Source organism: Neurospora crassa, linkage group VII (assembly GCF_000182925.2).
Source record: "Neurospora crassa OR74A linkage group VII, whole genome shotgun sequence".
Classification (NCBI taxonomy): Eukaryota; Fungi; Ascomycota; class Sordariomycetes; order Sordariales; family Sordariaceae; genus Neurospora; species Neurospora crassa.
The window spans coordinates 3,687,160-3,694,301 of record NC_026507.1 but is presented as its reverse complement, the minus strand read 5'-3'; positions in this window follow the sequence as shown (position 1 = coordinate 3,694,301).

The window sequence follows — 7,142 nt, the reverse complement described above, 5'->3', positions numbered from 1 at the left end:
TTTCCGTTATAAATATAAATATTAGAAGAATATTTTAAATAGAAAGGGTAGAAGAAGCGTATACTAATAATTATTAACTCGCTTTAAATATAAATATAAACCCCTTTAATTACCTACTACAACCTACCCGTACTAATATTTTTATAGGACCCTTATATCCCTATTAGAGAAGGCCTCTTTCCTAGTATAGTCTATTAGGTCTAACTAAGTACAATTGGAATAGACTACTATTATTTCAGACTGGAATTCGCTATAGACGAATATTAATATTCTTATTTTAAATTCTAATATTAATACGGCCGGATTAAACGTATATTAGCAATACTATATCAGTATTAAATTCTCATTTATATAGAACGTACTAACTATACTTTAATATATTAAACATCTCTACTAAATTAAATAAATCGAATTAATATAGTAGTTCCTCCTAACTATTTATAATATTATTAATATATAGTAAGAAGAGTATATAATAAAAAAGGTTAATTTATATTTCCCTATAGAGAAATATTGCTTATAGGCTCGCTAATTTAAATTAATAAGTCTACTCCTTCCAATTAAAGATTAGTATTAAATATATTCGTAATAAATATTTACAGACGCTTTTATTGTATAAAGCCGCGAAAGTCGCAATATTATATAAATTTAACTACTATACTTAAATAGCATTCCTTCTTTAAAGAATTGAGGATTATTATACGGTACGCACAATATATATTAGTAATATATATTCCTTATTTATTTAATATTATATAATATATAAGGAGGGCTTCGAAGATAGCGAAGTAGGCTAGGCTATCCTTAAATATTTGCCTCTTTACGGGCTAATATTTATAAATTTCGTTTTTAGTAATATTATTAATAATATTATCCTTATAATTAAAGATTTAAATAAAGTATCCGGGGGTACTACTAATTTATTTAATATTAATACTATCCTTAAGTATAAATAGATAGAGGAGGAATATTATTAGTTTATAACGGACTTAGTTAATACCCCTATTAAGTTTTTTAAAGACGAGTAGCGGAAAAAAATAGTTATATAGATTAAAATTGTAAATAAAATCGGTTAGAATAATATTAAAATTAAATCCGAAAAAGAATTAATAAAAATCCTTAAACTAAATAACAAATTTAAAAAAGCCTACTAAAATATTATTATACTATATAACCTACAACTAACTAATAAATAACTTACGGAGAATACCCTCTCCGATTCGCTTATAGTTAAATAATTATATTAATTAAACTTCTAAAGTAATTCTTATAAAGGTATTACACCGGAAGTCGATTCTACTACTAATACGCCTATTATAATAAGTATTACTAAAAATATATAGACTTTCCCTACAGGGAATGAAAATAGCCCCCCTGAATTACCTATAATTAAATATTAATAATAATTAAATTACCGAAGCAATTTTTATAAAAGTATTATATTAAAAATTAACCCTACTCTCCTACTTACTAATAATATAATAAACGCTACTAGAAATATATAAACTTTCCTTATAAGGAATTAAAATAGTGGAATGTAATTATTTTTTAATAATAACTCTAACCCTACTCTCCTACCTACTAGTAATATAATAAACGCTATTAAAAATATATAAATTTTTCCTATAGAGAATTAAAATAGTAGAGTATAATTATTTTCTAATAATAATTCTAACCCTACTCTCCTACCTACTAATAACCTATCTAATACCCTAGAATCGAATAATAATAATAATTAAAATAGTTTTATAAATATCCCCTATTTAAAAAACAGGAAGGTAAACCTTCTAGTCCTATCTTTAACGTATTCTTAATCTATTACTAATAATTTCTTAAATTAATATTAAAAAAATAAAACTAATATATAAAGAATACCAAAATATACTTTCATCTACTCCCTATATTTATCTAGGATACAAAACGAACTCCTATACTTATAAATTTTATATTTATCTTTTTTAAAACTTCTATTAATTATTTATTTATTATAAGCCCCCCCTCTATTTACCCCCCTAATAATAGTAAAGGCTAGCGCTATATTATTTAAACCTACTTCTAAAAAAATAGAAGCGAAGATATATCCTAAATATATTATAAATCAATTTAAACTTTAAACTAGGCTCTAATTATATATAGGATATAATATAAATTAGAAGGACAAAAGTACTATAAAGATAAATAACTAAATAATAAAACCTTAAGCGAATATAATACTATAGCTAATAAAGTTTCCGCTATCGTTTTAAGGGAGGTTTCTTTCTTATATTCTAACTTTTTTTTACTAATAAACAATTAAATAACGAAACTTTAAGCGAATATAATATTATAGCTAACAAAATTTCCACTATTATTTTAGGGGAGGTTTCTTTCTTATATTTTAACTTTTTTTTATTAATAAATAGTTGGATAATAAAACCTTAGGCGAATATAATACCGCAACCAACAAAATTTCCGCTATCGTTTTAAGGGAGGTTTCTTTCTTATATTCTAACTTTTTCAAAACTAGATATTATAGGATTAATATATAAGCGTAAGTTAGAGGGTTATATTATATTTTCTATTCTTCGCTTTTTATTATTTAGTATAAATTATTATACTTTTGTATTATTGTAAGGGAAGAGAAAATAAAAGAAGAAATATCCTTTTATTAATAGCGAATTCCTTAATAATAAAAAGAAAAATTATAAATACCTCTCGTAGTTCTTATCTTATCTTTTATTTTATTAAAACACTTTATTTTAATTTTCCTATTAATAAATATAAATCCCTTATTCGTTTTAATCGAGAGAAATTATAAGAGTATTGTATTTTAAATTTTTATTTTTAAAATTAAATTTACTTACTCTAATAAGTATTTATTTTTTTAATTAGAGGCTTTATAAGGGCTATCCGTATTAATTTATCTACTTTTAGAGAAATATATTAACGGTCTCAATTTATAATTATTAAATTATATTTTAATAAACTCACTTAAAATTATCGCCGGTACCGAACTAATTATAAATATAAAATTTATTTATTTATATTTAATAGGATCGGTTACTAAAATAATCGGTATAGTTAAGTACTAATACAATTTTAAATAATTAAAATAATTAAGGATAGATCCGTTTCCTTTAAAATAAATTCTTCCTTTAATTAATTATTACTTATAACTAAAGGTTCTTACTTAGTAATACTATTTATTAATATAGGTCTTAGGTTACAATTAACTATAATTCTTTAAAATAAATCTATTATTCAGTAACGAAATCCGCCGTATATTAATCCTTTTAATAAATATATTAATAATAAATCTATTATAAAATAGTATAGTAATTATAATCTCAATTCCTTATAATACCGTAGTACTAATAAATCTATTCAATTACTTTCTTCGCTCTCAATATAATAAGTACAAATAAAACTCTTTAAATTTAATAATTAACCTCCTCCTTCACCCTACTTCCCTCTAATCTACTTAAAATCCGCCCTTTCCTCCTTAATTACAGACTTTTAGATATAAATTTAATTAGAATTACTAAATAATAATCTTACTATTAAATAATTATATTTAATTATATTCTTCCTTATTCGAATAAAGAAGCGAAAATATAGTAATATAAAATAAAAGGGGTTAATAAACCTTCGAACTTTTTCTATAGAGAAATAAAGGAATAAGAAATAATAGCATATCCAACGACCTAGAAATATAGTTTAGAAATTTTCTAAGCTATTTCCTCCAAATATTATTCAATAATACTTAGAAATCTTCTATATAGAAATTACCTATTACTAAACCCTAGAAATAATTTTCCCTATAACTACCTAAATTACTAATTAAATTATTACATTTATACCTAAAATTCTAAGGGTAGCATCCGCGCCTCTAGACCTTTAGAAATCTAATATAGAATTAAAGGATTTTTAAATAATTTATATTTAGCTCTTAAAATTTATTTCCGAATTAATATTTCTAAATTGTATTTCTAAACTATTGGATAGGCCCTAAAGTACAATTGTAAAGGTTCGAGTATATATAATATAAATTAGCCGATCGAAATTAATAAATAATATAAGGTTATTTTATAATCCGTTATATATAGGGCGTATTAATTTCACTAATATTAGCCTGAGAAATTAATCTTTAATATACTAGGTATTAATATCCAGTAAGGTAACGAGGTAATTAGTTAATTAAAGCGGATCCTAATTAATTATTAACTACTTAAATAAAACTTTTAATTTATTAAATATATATTTATACTTCTACTCTATAAGAGTATTAATAAGCCTATTCTAATAGGCTTATTCTAAATAGTAAACCGTAGGCAAATAATTATAATATAGGAAGAAGCTTATATACGTTATTTATTTATTATAGATATAAAATTTCCTTTATATTTCTAAACGAAGTTATAGGTTAAAAATAAAATTAAAAAAGCGAATTCCTATATACCAAGTATTACACTATCCTTATACCTCTCGTCTAATATTTATTATAGCTTTTTTTTTAGTACATTTTAATAGAGATGCTTACGGACTAAGAATTATATAGGCCCCTATAAATAATGATTATAATAATAAATAAAAGTACAAATACGCTCTATTTATATTATATATAATAAATAATCTAATAAGGAGTAGTTTAATTTATAATATTACTTTTACATATATAAACGCGAATCCTACTCCGCCTATTTACTAAATACTTCCTTACCCCCCCCCTTCCCCCCTTCCTTTTTATTAAATTTAGTTTTCCCTAAATCTTTACCTTTTTAATTCCTACTTTACATCTCTTACTTTTAATAATACGTATTATTATACACCTTTACTACTTTAAATACCTCCTTTACTATTTTAACTACCTTACTATATTTATTTACTAATATAACCGCCGCCTAAATTTAACCGCTTTAATAATCGAAGATTCGGATTAAATATTATATTAAAGATTTAATATAGGCTACCATTTATTTCTTACCTATTACTACTAAAATTCGGCTACTTTAATAATTAAGGATTTGTATTAAATAATATATTAAGGATATTCGAAGTAATTTAAAGGAATATAGTTTAATTTAATATTCTATTATTCGGTTATTAGAAATTTATTTTATAGTATTATTATAATTGTAATTCCTAACCCGTATTGTAGTAGAAAGCGGAAGAAGCTAAACGGATAATATTATATAATAAGTCCTAATAATACGGGTGAAGTAGAAGTTTGAGACCTTATACTTATAATATCCGTTTAAATACTATTAATTTATTTACTAATATAAATTATATAGGGAGATATTGCTAATAATAATGCAGCCTCTAACTACCGATTTATATTGCCGAATACAAAGTTTAGGGATTTATATAGTATAATATAGAGGGACGAGGAGTATTTTCTATTACAATCTCGGATATAAAAATAAGTATTTTTAAATTCTATATTATTTAATTACGGAGTAAATTCTTTATTTACTTTTCCTATTGTAATATATATTAATTTATTATAAATATAGCGGTAAAGTATATTTATTCTACTATTATTATTCGAAGCTCTACTTTTCCAATTTTTATTAAAATATATAAAGTTATCCGGGGTAGTATTCAATATCTAAAATATCTAGCTAATTCGAAAAGACTATTAATCTATTCTAATAAACTTATTTACCTTTAAGCGCATTTCTAGCCCGTTTATATTAATTATCGTTGAAGACGCTTATAATAAATATTAATCGCTCGTCCTTACCGCTCTATTCCCTAAGTAGAAGGATATTTAGGGTAAAATTTATAAAAAGGTATATATATAATTATACTTTAAAGTAAGTACTATCGATCTTCTTATAGTTAATAAGCAATTATAAGGGATATACCCTAATTCTAAAAGTATATTCCTTACTCTAAATTTCTAAATGAAGTTTAAGCTACTATAGGATTAGAAAGGCCTTATTATAATATATAAACTAATAAATTTATTTGAATAAGCTACCGCTATTTAAATATTATATTCAAATCTAATATTCTTATACTACGCCGTTTAATTACAATTCGAAACAACTAGTACTAAATAGTTTAATAATTTAGACTACTTGGATAATATACTTAAACTATATACTTCGGATTACTACTTAATATTAATCCTAAAGACTAACTACCTACTAGATTACTACTGGAAAAGGAATTAGCTTTTACGTATTTACTTATTAGGTTTTACTAAGAGTATTAGAATTAATACTAATAATACTAATTTAATAGAAATAGTATTATACTATAGGCTAGATAATATACTAATACGTTCTTACTTTAATTTACCTTACCTAATGGAGATAGCTCTATACGGAATTAAAAATAATATATATAGTATATATTATACTTTACCTATATTTTATTTTCGTTATTTTACGTACTAATTAAAATATTATTCTTATAAATACCTTTAATATCTAATTATTTTACTAGTTTAAGAACCTAATATTGTAGATTGAAGTAATTAATTGCGATATTTTCTATATTAGGTTTGAATTTATTAAATAAGCGGTACTTTATTATATTATAATATTTTTATAAATATAATTAATTTTATAGGTAAATACTCGGATAGTACAATTAGAGGCTCGGATAAAAAAGATAATAGGTGTAGTAACTTTAATATACAATACGCTTTCGAATTAGAATGGGCCAATATTAAGGGTTATATATTAAAATTAGTCGGGGCTAAACTGTATTTTACAAAATATTATACTAAATTTATAAGAGGGTTTATAGTACTATAAATAAAATAACTTCCTTTTAAAATTAATATAGGTTTAAATTTTTATAAAATTATTTAAATATATAATTATTATACTTCTTAATCTATTCGTCCTCTAGCTTAGTAATTTAAGTATTAGTATTAGATAATCTTATATACCCGTCTTTTCCTTCTCTATAGATAAACGTTAATTATTTCTTAGGTTGTTTAAAGATTGTTTCCTTATAGAGAAATTCTAAACCTATATAAATTTTAACGTTTAAAATTTCTCTATAGGGAAAGAATAGATCCTACGAAGGAAGTTATATTTAATAGCTTATTTAATAACATTATTCGATTTAAATAATTATTTACTATTAAATATCCCCGGTTAATATCGCCTAGGTCGTTTACTACTATACGAAAAAATAGAGAG